Consider the following 17,712-nt stretch of genomic DNA (forward strand, 5'->3'; position numbering starts at 1 on the left):
AATGGCGTCTGAACTCCGAAGTGGCGCAAGGTCTCTTTCAGCAGTGGGGAGAGCCTTGGTTAGATCTATTCGCCACCGAAGAGAACGCGCAATGTCAGCAGTTCTGCGCGTTGGAATTTCCAAGGCGGCACTCGCTCGGCGACGCTTTTCGTCACGAGTGGAGTTGCGGTCTGTTGTACGCCTTTCCGCCTATACCACTTCTGCCCAGAGTGCTGAAGAAGATCAGGTGCGACCGGGCCCAAGTCATCTTGGTGGCTCCGGATTGGGCACGAAGGTACTGGTATCCCGAGCTACTCAGTATGTTGACCGATCCTCCGATACGTCTGCCCCTTCGGGAGGATCTTCTGTCGCAGCAGCAGGGGACGGTCCTCCACCCGAACCTGTCCAGCCTCCACCTCCATGCGTGGAGATTGAGCGGCGGCAGTTGTTGCCATTTGACTTGCCTCCTGAAGTCTGTGATATCATTCTGGCAGCCAGGCGTCCCTCCACAAAGACGGTATACGCCTGCCGGTGGAACAAATTTGTGGCATGGTGCACAGCAAAGGCTGTGGATCCCCTTTCCGCCCCTCTTTCTGAGGTTCTCCTCTTTCTTCTTTCTTTTGCCCGGCAGGGCTCTGCCCTGGGTACCTTGAAAGGTTATCTTGCTGCCATTTCTGCCTTCTTGCGGCTTCCTGATCAGCCTTCTCTTTTCAAGTCCCCTGTCGTTACACGCTTTCTAAAAGGCATTACTCACACGTTCCTTCCTGTCCCTTTTGTAATGCCTCAGTGGGACTTGAATCATGTTCTCACATTTCTAATGTGCGCTCCCTTTGAGCCTCTTCATAATTGTCCTCTTCGTCTGCTGACGCTTAAGACTGCTTTTCTGGTAGCCATCACCTCGGCTAGACGGGTGAGTGAGCTCCAGGATTTATCTTCAAAGCCTCCTTTTCTCTCTGTTCATCCGGACAAGGTTGTCCTTCGGCCTCGTCCCTCCTTTCTTCCAAAAGTGGTGACTCCATTTCATCTTGGGCAGTCTGTCACCTTGCACACCTTCTTTCTGCCTCCGCATCCTTCCAAAGAGGAAGAGAGACTCCACCGCCTGGACCCAAAACGTGCGCTCTCCTTTTATCTGGACCGCACAAAGCAGTTCCGGGTGGACGACCAACTTTTCGTTGGATACGTGGGTGCTAAGAAGGGGAAAGCTGTGCACAAACGGACCATCTCTCGGTGGGTCGTTTTGTGCATCAAAATTTGTTATTCCTTGGCAAGAAAGGACCCTCCTGTTGGGCTGCGCGCCCATTCCACTCGGGCCACAGCGGCTACTACTGCTTTGGGACGGGGTGTCCCTTTGCAGGGCATCTGTCAGGCGGCGACGTGGGCTTCGCTACACACGTTTGCCAGGCATTATTGCCTTGACAGCCAAGTCCGGAGGGATGGCTGCTTTGGCCGTTCTGTCCTCCAGGACTTTCTGGTGTGATCTTGGTTCGCAGACCCACCACCGGGAATGGTATTGCTTGGGTATCTATTCTAAGGTGAGGAATCTAACTAACGTGTTTCTTTCAGATGAACAAGTCACTTACCTTCGGTAACGATGTATCTGTAAGAAATCTTAGTTAGTTAGATTCCTCACCGACCCACCCATCCTCCCCGTTCTGCGAACTGACATCTAGGGTTAAGGTTATCCTTTTCAGGCCCCTAGATTTTATTTTTGGCAGCAGTGTCGGTCTTTGCATGGCTCTGCGTTCCTGGCGCGGAAAGCTATGTACAAGAACTGACGTCAGCGCGCGAGGGCGGCATCTAAGTACTCCGGCGACGTCATTCCGGCGCACGACGCCGACGACGGATGCGGAGCCGCAGACGACGCCTAGCGACGCACAAGGTGTATTGCTGACGAAAAATCTTCTGGATCCAGTCTGACGTCTGGGGATATTCTAAGGTGAGGAATCTAACTAACTAATGTTTCTTACAGATACATCGTTACCGAAGGTAAGTAACTTGGTCTTAGTGCTGCAGAAAGAAAAATTAGGGCACATTTTGAGTGACTTCTCAAATCCTCTTCTATTTCATGAAAAAATTCTGACATGCAGACTGAAACATGCACTTTCAATACCAGCAGCAGACTTCCCTGGTGTGCAGTAGCTTTACTACAGTGATCTAATGAGCAACTAGAGTGAATTTATGGCAAATGTGTGACACATCTGAATGCCTTCTTGATGGAATCAAAGTAATAAACTGAAAGTATTTCCTACTGAGCAGACTGTAGTAAATGAGGAAATTAGGAAACTTCATAACAAATAAGTCTCCCAAAATGGCCACCAGAGACAAAAGAGCCCAAATGTAGCACAAATATCACCCAGATGTAGACCAAGTTTAGCCCAATGACAGAATGTCCCAGAGTGTTCTAATGAACAACTAGAGCGCTAACAGTCTTACTTATGACAAAAGTATGGCACACCTGAAGCCATCTTGATTGGAATAAAGTGGTAACACTTAAAACATTTAATTTGCAAAGGAACAAAATAAGGGGATTCATTTTGCCATAGAAATTATGATTAGTGCTGCAGAAAGAAAAATTAGGGCACATTTTGACTTCTCAAATTCTCTTCTATTTCATAAAAAAATTCTGACATGCAGACTGAAACATGCACTTTGAATACCAGCAGCAGACTTCCCTGGTGAGCAGTAGCTTTACTATAGTGATCAAGGGCCTCATGTAGGTAGCATACCAGTTACCACTTCTTAAATACCGAACGTTACCGAATCGGTATTTAAGAAGTGGTAACTCGTATGTAGGTAAAGTGTCGGTAATTTTTACCGATTCGTTAACATTCGGTAATTACCGAATCGGTATTTACCGATTCGGTAATGAGGCATACCTTCCCATTGATGGGAAGGTATGCCTCATTACCGAATCGGTAAATACCGATTCGGTAATGGGGGGAACACATGCAAGGGTGGCAGGGTGTCACATTGACACCCTGTTGCACCCCTGATTCGGCCATGTGTGCACATGTGGCACACATACATGCCCTAAGGGCATGTATGTCTGCCACATTGCACACTGCTAAGCGCTTAATAATGCATACACACATCCATTAATTATTTACCACCAACTGTTAGTTGGTGGTAAATACCGACTCCTAAAAACACCCACACACTCCCCCTACATCTCATTTCTGTATTCGGAATTTACCGAATCGGTAAAATTACCGATTCGGTAATTTTACCGATTCGGTAAATTACCGAATACAGAAATGAGCCCCCTACATACCAAAAGCCAAAATACCGGTCGGTAACGGTATAATTACCGAAAATCGGCCGTTACCGACCGGTATTTGGCGACCTACATGAGGCCCCTAATGAGGAACTAGAGTGCTACCATTCAGAATTTATGGCAAATGTGTGACACATCTGAATGCCTTCTTGATGGAACCAAAGTAGAAAACTGAAAGTATTTCCTACTGAGGAGAGTACAGTAAATGAGGAAAATAGGAAACTTCATAACAAGTAAGTCTCACAAGATGGCCACCAGAGACAAAAGAGCCCAAATGTAGCCCAAATATCACACAGATGTAGCCCAAGTATAGCGCAATGACAGAATGTCCCAGAGTGTTCTTAAGAACAACTAGATTGCTTACTGTCTTACTTATGACAAAAGTATGGCACACCTGAAGCCATCTTGATTGGAATAAACTGGTAACACTTAAAACATTTAATTTAAAAAGGAACACAATGAGGGGTTCATTTTGCCATAGAAATTATGATTAGCGCTGAAGATAGAAAAATTAGGGCACATTTTGAGTGACTTCTCAAATCCTCTTCTATTTCATGAAAAAAATGTGACATGCAGACTAAAACATGCACTTTTAATAGCAGCAACAGACTTCCGTGGTGAGCAGTAGTTTTACTACAGTGATCTAATGAGCAACTAGAGTGCTAACATTCAGAATTTATGGCAAATGTGTGACATATCTGAATACCTTCTTGATGGAATCAAAGTAAAAAACTGAAAGCATTTCCTACTGAGGAGACTGTAGTAAATGAGGAAATTAGGAAACTTCATAACAAATAAATCTCCCAAGAAGGCCACCAGAGACAAAAGAGCCCAAATGTAGCCCAAATATCACCCAGATGTAGCCCAAGTATAGCCCAATGACAGAAGTGTGCAAAACACTTATTTTTTGTGTTTTTGCAGTTTTATATAGTGCAGACTTGTCAGGTATTGGAGTGATTTACATGAGCATTGGTTATATCACACAAGAACAAATTCATTTTGGTTGTAGACATGGGGAGATTAAGTGATTTGACCAGAATCACAGAATGTCGCGCTGAAGCAGAAACTCCAACCTGGTTCCCCAGTTGCAAAGTCTGCAGTTCTGGAAGTAACACCACATCCTCTCCACTAAGTGCAACATTTAATCAAGTGGTCAACTGGATAAAAAAACATAAAGATAACAAATAATTTAAAAGTGCTTTGTCGCTTTTTGAAAACTCAGAAAATATGTCCTAATTTTAGTTTTTTAGAGCACTAACTATACTTTTGATGCAAATAAGACCCTCTCATATATGTTATTTCTAAAGGAAATGCTCTAGGTATTACAGTTTTGATTACATCAAGATGACGTCAGGCATTCTACACTTTTGTAATAAATATAGAATGTTAACAATCTAGTTGTTCATTAGGATACTGTTGAGAGGCAGAGGCCATTGGCACGGACTCTGAAAATTGAAGGCAGGTAGGAGGGTGCAGAGGGAATATCTTGACCACAATGGGCAGGCAGGAAGGGTAGTGGAAGCACAACAGACTATGGACGGCAAGGGCAACAAACCAACAATACAGGACTGGCAAGAGAGGCTGTGGCAATATAATAGACCATTGTGGGCAGAAGGAAGAGGCAGTGGTAGTGCAACCATACATGCCAACAGACCCGATTCAGCCAGGAAACGTCCAATGTTTTTAAGCTTAAATTGGCTTTATTTGATCTGTCTCCTGTCTACAGTCTCCTCTTTTTCAATGTAACTCAAAGGGGAAAATCAGTACCCCAGTTTTTTTCCAAAATCTCCCTCTTACCAAGTTCAAAATGTTCACAAGTATGGTACATTGGATCATGGAAGGCAGGAGGAATTGGGGTAGGGACATGGACTTGGATAACAGAGGACAGGAGGGACATGGAGAGGTGCACCAAACTGACACTGCAGGGCAGGTATCAGGGTTTGCAGCAGCACAATACACCACACAGGGCATGCGGGACGGGAGTGCAGCACAACAATCCATAGAAAGCAATAGGGAAGGGACAGGACCATGCACATGGACAAAAGAGAACAGAGGGGAAAGAGACAATGGTAGCTAGCTGACCGTAATGGACAGACAGGAGAAAAAGCTGAAGCATAACAGACCATAAAGGGCAGAAGGGACAGATCGGGGGCATTACAATGGAACAGACAAGCCAGCAGGGGGAGAATATGGGTCTGCACATGGAAATAGAGGGCTGGGGGCAAGGGGACAGGGCAGGAGCAGCAAAATGACCATGGAGGTCAGGCAGGATGGGCACTAGAAGCAAGACACACCATGGAGAGCAACAGTGAGACTATGATGGCATACACACAGACCATGGAGGGAAGGGGGGAGGGGGTCAGGGGCAGCTAGCTGACCACACAGGGAAGGTGGGAGGGGCCGTGGCAGCACAGAAGACCATGCATGGCCAGCGGGAGGGTTAGTGGCAGCACAATGGCTATGATGGGCAAGAAGGAGGGTGCAGGGGCATGCACAAAGGACCATGGAGGATAGAAGGGAGGGTCCGGACCTGGGCACAGACAAGAGAGTTCAGGGGAAGGGGCCTCACAACAGACCGCGGGGCAGGCAGGAGGAGCAGTTGCAGCACAACAGACCAGGGAGGGCAGAAGGGTGTGGCAGTAAAATGGACCATGGAGGACAGGAGGAAGGGGATAGGGGCATGGCATATGGACAGGCAGGCTGGAGGTGGCAGGGACAGGTTATCTGACAATGCTAGGCAAGTGGGAGGGGAGTGGCAGCTCAACAGAACACTTAGAGTAGATAGGAGTGTCAGGTCCATGGAAAATGGTGGGCAAAAAGGATGGAGCAGGGTCATGCACAAAGACATCGGAGAGCAGGGGGAAGGAGAATAGGGGCAGCAAGCTAAGCACAGAGACTAAGCAGGAGGTCAATGATGGGCCATAGAATTGGGCTATGGAGGGCAGGAGGAGAGCACTGGTACATAATGCTAAATGAAGGGCAGTGGCAGCACCTCAGACCATGCATGGCAGGAGGGAGGAGGCTAGTCCATGGATTCAGACAACAGAGGATAGGGAGGAGGTGGATGGGGAAGCAAGCTAACTGTTCAGAGAAGGTGGGTATTAGGAACTTTATTGTTTTTAAAATGTGTGTCTGTGCGAACTACTTAAAATATGAACAAGTATGCAGCATAATCTCACTTTTATTCAGGAAGAAGAGGACGTTTGTGACTGTGACTCTGGGCTCACTTGGCAGAAACACTCTCTGACCCTCCACCCCCCATCGCAAAATGTAATGTAACCCTGGGCGTAGTTCACGAAGTAGCACTTCGCGAAGCTACGCAAAGTGCAGTTCGCACTGCGCGATCTACGCGTAGCACTTCGCGAACTGCGTAGTACCTTGTTCGCACTGTGCCAGATGTCGTTTTTAATGATTGCACGGTGCGGACAAGCAACCGGCACTGTGCAATCATTGAAAATGGCATCTTGCACAGTGCGAGCTGTAGTTTTCTGCTGCTCGAGTAGATTTTTACTCGAGCGGCAGCTTTCTCAACGCGAACTGGTAGTTTCTCATCGCGAGAGGTCGCGAGCATACGCGACCCCTCGCAATGAGAAACCTGACCTCCTCGCGTTGGGAATCTCGCCGGGATGTCATTTTGCTTGCTCGCGGTCGCCAACTTGACGTTGAGGACCGCGAGCAAGCAAAAAATGACCGCAGCACTACTCAACACTACGTTACGCGTGTTCGCACTGTGCTACGTGCAATTCGCGTAGTGCAAAGTAGCACGAACTTCGCAAACTACGTGAGCGTAGCGTAGTGCTTTGCCCAGGCTTAATGTAATGCCTGTGAAAAGGGTAGGTGGACGCAGTGTTATATAGAACATAGTCCTGAGAGCACGATTGAAAATGAAAACTAGATATAGTATATGGTATAAACTATTCTCCAAAAATTTATATAAGATGAACCGGGGCGTGAAATATAATATGCAATACATTGTGCGCAATGACAGATTCATTGGAGAGCGCGAGATAGCACAGGCACTAACGCGTGCTATGCGATAAGCGCCTTGGAGTGTAATATGCACAGGGCAGTGTTGTGTAACCTAACTAGTCTCTACAGTTGTGATATAAAATATGTGCTGGGGAGTGTAACGTTGCATATGCACTGTGACAAAGATATGGATCCCAGATTGTAATATGTATGGCATAGCACTGTGCGTTATACATAGGCATCGAGGAAGGCACGTTAGATGGGGCAATATAACCCATGCGAAGGCAAGTGTGGCATGACATATTCACGGGGTGGGGCCACAGTGCACACGGGCTAGAGAGTGTCATAGCATACGCACTAGCTGGTGGAATACAACACAGAGGTGTGTGGCACTCGGCGGGCACTGGTGGGTGTAACACAGCATTCGTCTTAGCCAGGAGCACGCTGTGACTCTCAAGTGAGGTTCTTCTCTTTTCCAGAGAGTAAAATAAAAAGTATTCCACAACCGGCGGCGGATGTGTGTTTTATTAACCATGAGGGGGGTTTCTTGCATAGTTTGGTCGAATTTTTGTCGAATCCTCTTTGAATGACTTGGTGTGCATGTGTATTAAATGTGCCTCTCAATAGCTACCCATGTTAGTATAAATAAACTACAAGGGTGTCTACTTGGAGAGTACCCACCGGCGGGGGCGCCGGGATAAGGCATGGTAGGGCGTCAGACACGTCAGAGCTTCACTAGTAGTGTAAATACATTCCACGTGGATTCATTGTATGCATAGTCGCCTTTTAATGAATATCACGCAAATCGTCATGGTGATAGGTACCTACGGTTTGTCCAGCATGTCGTAGGTGTTTCTATAAATATATATTTTTTAAAAATAATAAAAAACAAAGGCCGGCCCCGGGGGATGGGGTCCCCGAGGCCATAAGTGGCCTGAGGAGGGGGGCAACGCAGCCCCCCTCCTAAAGAATTAAAAAAAAACAAGGCCATGACCCGGGGGTTGGGTTCCCCGGGGCCGATTAAGGCCTTGGTAGGGGGGCCATGCGGCCCCCTTCCAAATGTATTTTTTTCAACAACAAAAAATTAGGGTGCAGGCCCTGGGGCATGGGGTCCCCAGGGCCAATAAATTAGTAAAAGAAGGGGGGCCACACAGCGCTCCTTCTTAAAAAAATTAAAATAAATAAAAGACCGGCATCGCGCCGGAGGCCACTCCCCCTCCTTGCAGCACTCTGCAAACGCGCCCCCTGGCCAGTTGTAAGTTGGGGAATTAATTCCCCTTCAATACTGCGGGTCCCTGGGAGCCAACTAGCCCACCAGGTGCTTCCAGTAAGCGACACTGAGCTGCGTTGCAGAGAGGTGGTGCAGGCCGTGCCCCTTTTTACACCTCTCTGCAATGGCGCTTACTGGACATACCTAGTGGGCTATTTTGCACCTAGGGACCCTCAGGATTCAAGGGGACTTAATCTCCCAACTTAAAACGGCCACAGGGCGTGTTTACACAGTGGGGAAGGGACGGGACCGGGCCTGAGGTGACATGTGCAAACACGCCCTATGGCGCGTTTTAAGTTGGGGAAATAATTCCCCTTCAATCCTGAGGGCCCCTGGGGGCTAACTAGCCCACCAGGTGCTTCCAGTAAGCGCCACTGAGCTGCGTTGCAGAGAGGTGGTCTAGGCCGTGCCCCTTTTTTCATCTCTCTGCAACGCAGCTCTGTGGCGCTTACTGGAGGTACCTAGTGCTCTAGTTGGACCCTAGGGACCCTCAGGATTCAAGGGGACTTAGTCCCCCAACTTAAAACGGCCACAGGGCGTGTTTACACAGTGGGGAAGGGAGGGGACGGGGCCTGAGGTGACGTGTGCAAACACGCCCTGTGGTGCGTTTTAACAGGCAGTTTTAATCCCCTGCCCTATTATATACTAGGGGCTTACAGAGGAGGTCATGCTAATCACAGGGGGACCCCAACGCATAGTGTTCCCTAGTGTATGAAGGTGTTTTCACTGTATTCAGAGTGTCCCTTAACATAGCACCGGCTCTAGGACTGGTTAGTCAGACTCAGTTACCCCCAGTATCCGTCTGAAAAAGTTGAGGGTACAGGATGATTTTGCATCAAGGCTTCTTTCTGCTCTTCTGTTTGTTCTTTCTGCACGTTATCCTTCTTCCTGCACTTTTCTTCGTCTTTGAGGACTTCTGTTGCTTCTTTCTGCATTTCTTTTTTTTCTTTCTGTGCGTTTTTTGTTCTTTCTTCACATGTCCTATCTCGGTAGGCATAGTTAGAAATTAGCATTTAAAAAACCTTTGAAATTCACTGAAAAACCATAGGTTTCAGGCACGTTATAGTTAGGAATTAGCATTTAAAAAACCTTAGAAATTCAGTGAAGAAACCATAGGTTTCAGGGGCGTTATAGTTAGCTGGACTTTTCACTTGTACAAAACCATTGAAATTCCCCCGTTATAGTTAGTTCAGCTAACTATTACTCGCGCGCCCGCAATGCACTGCTGATGACGTCACATATTACATCACTCATGACATGGTCAGTGACATCACTGATGACATCCCTGATGACATCTCAAATGACATCACTGATGACATCATCCTAGTGATAGAGTGGCAGACCTCCGCTTCCCCTAATATAACCATTGATACACACATTCAAAAATAGAAACTAAAATTTTCAAAACAATGGACATACCAATACCAGTTACAACAACCTATTCAGTAAGATCCACATACACATCCACTCATTCACCAACCGTCCTATACAGTCACTCATACATGTACTCACTCATCATATGTACTCATATACCTATACATCCTGTTACACAACACCACTCATCCATAGAGTTACTCACACACATAGTCACTCATGCTAATAAAGAATCAAACATCCATTTACTTGCATATACAGTTATACACACACCACCACACTTACTTCTACAGAAACTTACACATACTTAGTTTTTTAAACAATCACTTATAGAAACACATACTTATTCATACAGGAACTCTTCCAATCTCTCACTCTCACATCTACTCACTTATATACACCAATAGTCACATATACTAGTTTACAACATATGTAGTTACTCATAAAGACACTATTGAGACAGTCATTCATCACTAACACACCCATGCACACACTCATCCACCCATACAGTCCTGCACACATGCTGTCTTCAACACATACAAACAGTGAGTCCCTCATTCATGCACCTATGCATTACGTAATACCCCCACCGAACCATACAGACACTCAGACACTCATACTGATACTCAAAAAAACAACCAATAACCTATATAGACACTCATGTAGCTACTCACCAACCCATGCAGCCACTTATACACAAAGTGAGAAACTGATACAAATATTTACATATTTAAACATTACTCACTAAGCCATGTATTCACTAAGATACACTTAATCAGTCAGTTATACAATCAATTTTTCAAAAACAAATCATCCATTTAGACACTTATATACCCATTTATTCTTCCATCGACCTTGAGATATACATACATAAAAATTATGTAATTTTCAGAAAACCACACATTCACTGGACCCTCAGTATTGAAGGGGAATTAATTCCCCAACTTACAACTGGCCAGGAGGCGCGTTTGCAGAGTGCTGCAAGGAGGGGGCGTGGCCTCCGGCACGATGCCGGTCTTTTATTTATTTTATTTTTTTAAGAAGGAGGGCTGTGTGGCCCCCCTTCTTTTTCTAATTTACTGGCCCTGAGGGCCTGCACCCTAATTTATTTTGTTGAAAAAAATTAATTTGGCCCTCCCAAGGCCTTAATCGGCCCCGGGGACCCCAACCCCCGGGTCATCGCCTTTTTAAAAAAAAATTATTTAGGAGGGGGCTGCGTTGGTCCCCTCCTCAGGCCACTTATGGCCCCGGGGACCCCATCCCCCAGGGCCGGCCTTTGTTTTTTATTATTTTTAAAAAATATATATGTATAGAAACACCTAGGACATGCTGGACAAACCGTACGTACCTATCACCATGACGATTTCCGAGATATTCATTAAAAGGCGACTATGCATAGAATGAATCCACATGGAATGTATTTACACCGCTAGTGAAGCTCTGATTTGTCTGACGCCCTACCGTGCCTAATCCCGGTGCCCCCGCCGGTGGGTACTCTCCAAGTAGACACCCTTGTCCTTTATTTATACAAACATGGGTAGCTATTGACGGGCACATTTAATATACATTCACACCAAGCCATTCAAAGGGGATTCGACAAAAATTCGACCAAACTATGCAAGAAACCCCCCTCACGGTTAATAAAATACACATCCACCGCTGGATGTGTAATACTTTTTATTTTACTCTCTGGAAAGGAGACAAACCTCACTTGAGAGTCACAGCGTGCTCCTGGCTGAGCCCAATGCTGTGTTACACCCACCAGTGGCCGCCCAATGTGCCTCACACCTCTGTGTTGTATTCCACCAGCTAGTGCGTATGCTACGACACTCTCTAGCCCATGTGCACTGTAACACCACCCCGTGAATATGTCATGCCACACTTGCCTTCGCACGGGTTATATTGCCCCATCTAATGTGCCTTCCTCGATGCCTATGTTATAACGCACAGCGCTATGCCATACATAATACAATCGGGGATCCATATCTTTGTCACAGTGCATATGCAACATTACACTCCCTAGCACATATTTTATATTACAACTTTAGAGACTAGTTAGGTTACAAAACACTGCCCTGTGCATATTACACTCCAAGCCGCATATCGCATAGCACGCGCTAGTGCCTGTGCTATCTCGCTCTCCAATGAATCTGTCATTGCGCACAATGTATTGCATATTATATTTCACGCCCCGGTTCATCTTATATCACACTTTTTGGTGCATAGTTTATACCATATACTATATCTAGTTGTCATTTTCAATCGTGCTCTCAGGTCTATGTTCTATATAACACTGCGTCCACCTACCCTTTTCACGGGCATTACATTTTGCGATGGGGGATGGAGGGTCAGAGGGTGTTTCTGCCAAGTGAGCCCGGAGTCACAGTCACAAACGTCCTCTTCTTCCTGAATAAAAGTGAGATTATGCCGCATACTTGTTCATATTTTAAGTAGTTCGCACAGACACACATTTTAAAAACAATAAAGTTCCTAATATGCACCTTCTCTGAACAGTTAGCTTTCTGCCCCATCCACCTCCTCCCTATCCTCTGTTGTCTGAATCCATGGACTAGCCTCCTCCCTCCTGCCATGCATGGTCTGATGTGCTGCCACTGCCCTCCATTTAGCATGATGTACCAGTGCTCTCCTCCTGTCCTCCATTGCCCAATTCTATGGCCCATCATTGACCTCCTGCTTAGCCTCTGTGCTTAGCTTGCTGCCCCTATTCTCCTTCCCCCTGCCCTCCGATGTCTTTGTCCATGCCCCTGCTCCATCCTTTTTGCCCACCATGTTCCATGGACCTGCCACTCCTATCTACTCTGAGTGTTCTGTTGAGCTGCCACTCCCCTCCCACCTGCCTAGCATTGTCAGATGACTGTAACCTGTCCCTGCCACCTCCACCCTGCCTGTCCACATGCCATGCCCCTATCCCCTTCCTCCTGTCCTCCATGGTCCATTTTACTGCCACACTCTTCTGCCCTCCCTGGTCTGTTGTGCTGCAACTGCTCCTCCTGCCTGCCCCGTGCGGTCTGTTGTGAGGCCCCTTCCCATGAACTCTCTTGTCTGTGCCCAGGTCCTCACCCTCCCTTCTATCCTCCATGGTCCTTTGTGCATGCCCCTGCACCCTCCTTCTTGCCCATCATAGCCATTGTGCTGCCACTAACCCTCCTGCTTGCCAAGCATGGTCTTCTGTGCTGCCATGGCCCCTCCCACCTTCCCTGTGTGGTCATCTAGCTGCCCCTGACCCCCTCCCACCTTCCCTCCATCGTCTGTGTGTATGCCATCATAGGCTCATTGTTGCTCTCCATGGTGTGTCTTGTTTCTAGATCCCATCCTGCCTGACCTCCATGGTCATCTTGCTGCTCCTGCCCTGCCCCCTTGCCCTCAGCCCTCTGTTTCCATGTGCAGACCCCTATTCCCTCCCTCCTGGCTTGTCTGTTCCATTGTAATGCCCCTGATCCGTCCCTCCTGCCCTTTATGGTCTGTTATGCTGCAGCTTTCTCTCCTGTCTGTCCATTATGGTCAGCTAGCTACCATTGCCTCTTTCCCCTCTGTTCTCTGTTGTCCATGTGCATGGTCCTGTCCCCTCCCTATTGCTTTCTATGGATTGTTTTGTTGCACTCCCGTCCCGCATGCCCTGGGTGGTGTATTGTGCTGCTGCAAACCCTGATGCCTGCCCTGTAGGGTCAGTTTGGTGCACCTCTCCTTGTTCCTCCTGTCCTCTGTTACAGAGTACATGTCCCTACCCCAATTCCTCCTGCCTACCATGATCCAATGTACCATACTTGCGAACATTTTGAACTTGGTAAGAGGGAGATTTTGAAAAAAAACTGGGGTATTGATTTTCCCCTTTGAGTTACATTGAAAAAGAGGAGATTGTAGACAGGAGACAGATCAAATAAAGCCCATTTGAGCTTAAAAACATTGGACGTTTCCTGGCTGAAACGGGTGTGTTGGCATGTATGGTTGTACTACCACTGCCTCTTCCTTCTGCCCACAATGGTCTATTATATTGCCACAGCCTCTCTTGCCAGTCCTGTATTGTTGGTTTGTTGCCCCTGTCCCCATTTCCACTGCCCTCCATAGTCTGTTGTGCTGCCACTGCCCTTCCTGCCTGCCCAGTGTGGTCAAATTGTTGCCTCTGCACTCTCCTACCTGCCTTCAATTTTCAGAGTCCGTGCCCCTGGCCTCTGCCTCTCAACAGTATCCCAATAAACAACTAGATTGCTAACATTCTATATTTATTACAAAAGTGTGGAACGCCTGACGTCATCTTGATGTAATCAAAACTGTAATACCTAGAGTATTTTCTTTAGAAATTACATATATGAGAGGGTCTTATTTGCATCAAAATTATGGTTAGTGCTCTAAAAAACTAAAATGAGGACATATTTTCTGAGTTTTCAAATAGCGACAAAGAACTTTTAAAATATTTGTAATCTTTATGTTTTTTATCCAGTTGACCATTTGATTAAATGTTGCACCGAGGGGAGAGGATGTGGTTTTATTTCCAGAGCTGCAGACTTTGCAACTGGGGAACCAGGTTGGAGTTTCTGTTTCAGCTCAACATTCTGTGATTCTGGTCAAATCACTTAATCTCCCCATGTCTACAACCAAAATGAATTTGATCTTGTGTGATGTAACCAATTCTCATGTAAAGCACTCCAATACCCGACAAGTCTGCACTATATAAAACTGCAAATACACAAAAAATAAGTGTTTTGCACACTTCTGTCATTGGGCTACATGTGGGCTACATCTGGGTGATATTTGTGCTGCATTTGGGCTATTTTGTCTCTGGTGGCCATCTTGGGAGATTTATTTGTTATGAAGTTTCCTAATTTCCTCATTTACTGCAGTCTCCTCAGTAGGAAATGCTTTCAGTTTTTTACTTTGATTCCATCAAGAAGGTATTCAGATATGTCATTAAATCACTATAGTAAAGCTACTGCTCACCACGGAAGTCTACTGCTGGTATTAAAAGTGCATGTTTTAGCCTGCATATCAGAATTTGTTAATGAAATAGAAGAGGATTTGAGAAGTCACTCAAAATGTGCCCTAATTTTTCTTTCTTCAGCACTAATCATAATTTTTATGGCAAAATGAACCCCCTCATTGTGTTCCTTTTTAAATTAAATGTTTTAAGTGTTACCAGTTTATTCCAATCAAGATGGCTTCAGGTGTGCCATACTTTTGTCATAAGTAAGACAGTAAGCGCTCTAGTTGTTATTAAGGACACTCTGGGACATTCTGTCATTGGGCTATACTTGAGCTACATCTGGGTGATATTTGGGCTGTATTTGGGCTCTTTTGTCTCTGGTGGCTATCTTGGGAGATTTATTTGTTATGACGTTTCCTAATTTCCTCATTTACTGCAGTCTCCTCAGTGGGAATACTTTCATTTTTTTATTTTGGTTCCATCAAGAAGGCATTCAGATGTGTCACACATTTGCCATAAATTCTGAATGTTAGCACTCGAGTTGCTCATTAGATCACTGTAGTAAAGCTACTGCTCACCAGGGAAGTCTGCTGCTGGTATTTAAAGTGCATGTTTCAGTCTGCATGTCAGAATTTTTTTATGAAATAGAAGAGGATTTGAGAAGTCAAAATGTGCCCTAATTTTTCTTTCTGCAGCACTAATCATAATTTCTATGGCAAAATGAACCCCCTCATTTTGTTCCTTTGTAAATTAAATGTTTTAAGTGTTACCACTTTATTCCAATCAAGATGGCTTCAGGTGTGCCATACCTTTGTCATAAGTAAGACTGTTAGCGCTCTAGTTGTTCGTTAGAACACTCTGGGACATTCTGTCATTGGGCTATACTTGGGCTACATCGTGGTGATATTTGGGCTACATTTGGGCTCTTTTGTCTCTGGTGGCCATTTTGTGAGACTTATTTGTTATGATGTTTCCTAATTTCCTCATTTACTACAGTCTCCTCAGTAGGAAATACTTTCAGTTTTTTACTTTGATTCCATCAAGAAGGCATTCAGATGTGTCACACATTTGCCATAAATTCAGAATGTTAGCACTCTAGTTGCTTATTAGATCACTGTAGTAAAGCTACTGCTCACCAGGGAAGTCTGCTGCTGGTATTAAAAGTGCATGTTTCAGTCTGCATGTCAGAATTATTTAATGAAATAGAAGAGGAGTTGAGAAGTCACTCAAAATGTGCCCTAATTTTTCTTTCTGCAGCACTAATTATACTTTCTATGGCAAAATGAACCCCCTCATTGTGTTCCTTTTTAAATTAAATGTTTTAAGAGATACCACTTTATTCCAACCAAGATGGCTTCAGGTGTGCCATACGTTTGTCATAAGTAGGACTGTTAGCGCTCTAGTTGTTCTTTAGAACACTCTGGGAAGCTGCAGTAGAACACAAAGGAATCAACTGACAGTCTCTGCCCTTGTTGGATGTACATGTTTTACTGAGAATGTCAGACTTCATTCTCACATGACTGAGAAAGATAATGTGAATTTACAGAAAATATGCTCTCAGTTTAGCTTATAGATCACCTTCCAAACCTCTGTGGGAAAAGCATGAGAAAATAGTTTTCTCTCAAACATGATTTATGATATCACAGTAGAAGGCTTTTTCACACGGTCAAATCACCTTAGAACACACCACAATTCCTAAAATGAGTATGGTACCATCAACAAATGATTTATAATGTAACTAAAGTCTTAAAACGGATGTATGATGTTACAACACATGCTTTTACAACGCATGCTGTTACAACGAAATTTTTACAACGCAAATGCAGTGACAACGCAAGTCTTTACAACGCAAGTCTTTACACCGACTTGCACTAGATGGCGTGCTAACATTAAAAAAGTGTAATTTACTATTCTAACTCCAGTCCACGTAACAGTAGGGAAGGTGTTTGGATAGTAAACTACACTATTTTTAATGTTAGCACGCCATCTAGTGCAAGTCGATGTAAAGACTTGCGTTGTAATGGCATGCGTTGTCAATGCATTTGCGTTGTAACAGTTTCGTTGTAATGGTAGTGCGTTGTAAAAGTTGCGTTGTAAAGGTTGTTCCCCTCTTAAAACCTTCTATTAACTGCAATGCTTTTTAATGAGGTGCCATCATGTATATTGGTCCCAAGATGGTTGCCAACACTTCTTGGATGAAGTGCTGATAGCCAATCAGATCTCACGATGAGATGTGTGGTTAGGCTCCGCCCAGATATATATGTGATTTTACTTTTGATTTTCTCAGGAACTACTGAACAGCTTTGCACCATTGAAGCAAAAGGCATGAGTCTGAACTGAGGACTACCTCTTTGCCAAATTTGGTGTAATTCCGTTCAGCAGTTCGGGCTGTAGCGGCGTCAACAGGTCCTATGGGAAAATGCATGGGGAAAACGTGTTTTGGAACCCCCTTTTTCCTTGGCCCCCGCTTGACGAATCACTGTGAAATTTTCAGGATAGGAGCGGACCGGAGCTGGCCAAAAGTTTGGAGATTTTTGCGAAGATTCATCAATCGACGCCAACGTTATTCCAAATAGAATGTTGCGGATTTCCTATGGAAAATAGGTCCTAACTATAACTACCTACTGGCGACTGCCAGTAGGTAATATATACACATATATATATATATAAACATATGTACTGAAAAAAACATAGGTTTCAGGCATGTTATAGATAGAAATGAGCATTTAAAAAACCTTTCAAATGCACTGAAAAAACCATAGGTTTCAGGCAAGTTATAGTTAGAAATTAGCATTTTAAAAAGCTGTGAACATCACTGAAAAAACCATAGGTTTCAGAAATGTTATAGGTAGACATTAGCATTTAAAAAAACTTAGAAATTCACAGAAAAAAACATAGGTTTCAGGG

This window comes from Triturus cristatus, chromosome 8, assembly GCF_964204655.1.
Source record: "Triturus cristatus chromosome 8, aTriCri1.1, whole genome shotgun sequence".
NCBI lineage: Eukaryota > Metazoa > Chordata > Amphibia > Caudata > Salamandridae > Triturus > Triturus cristatus.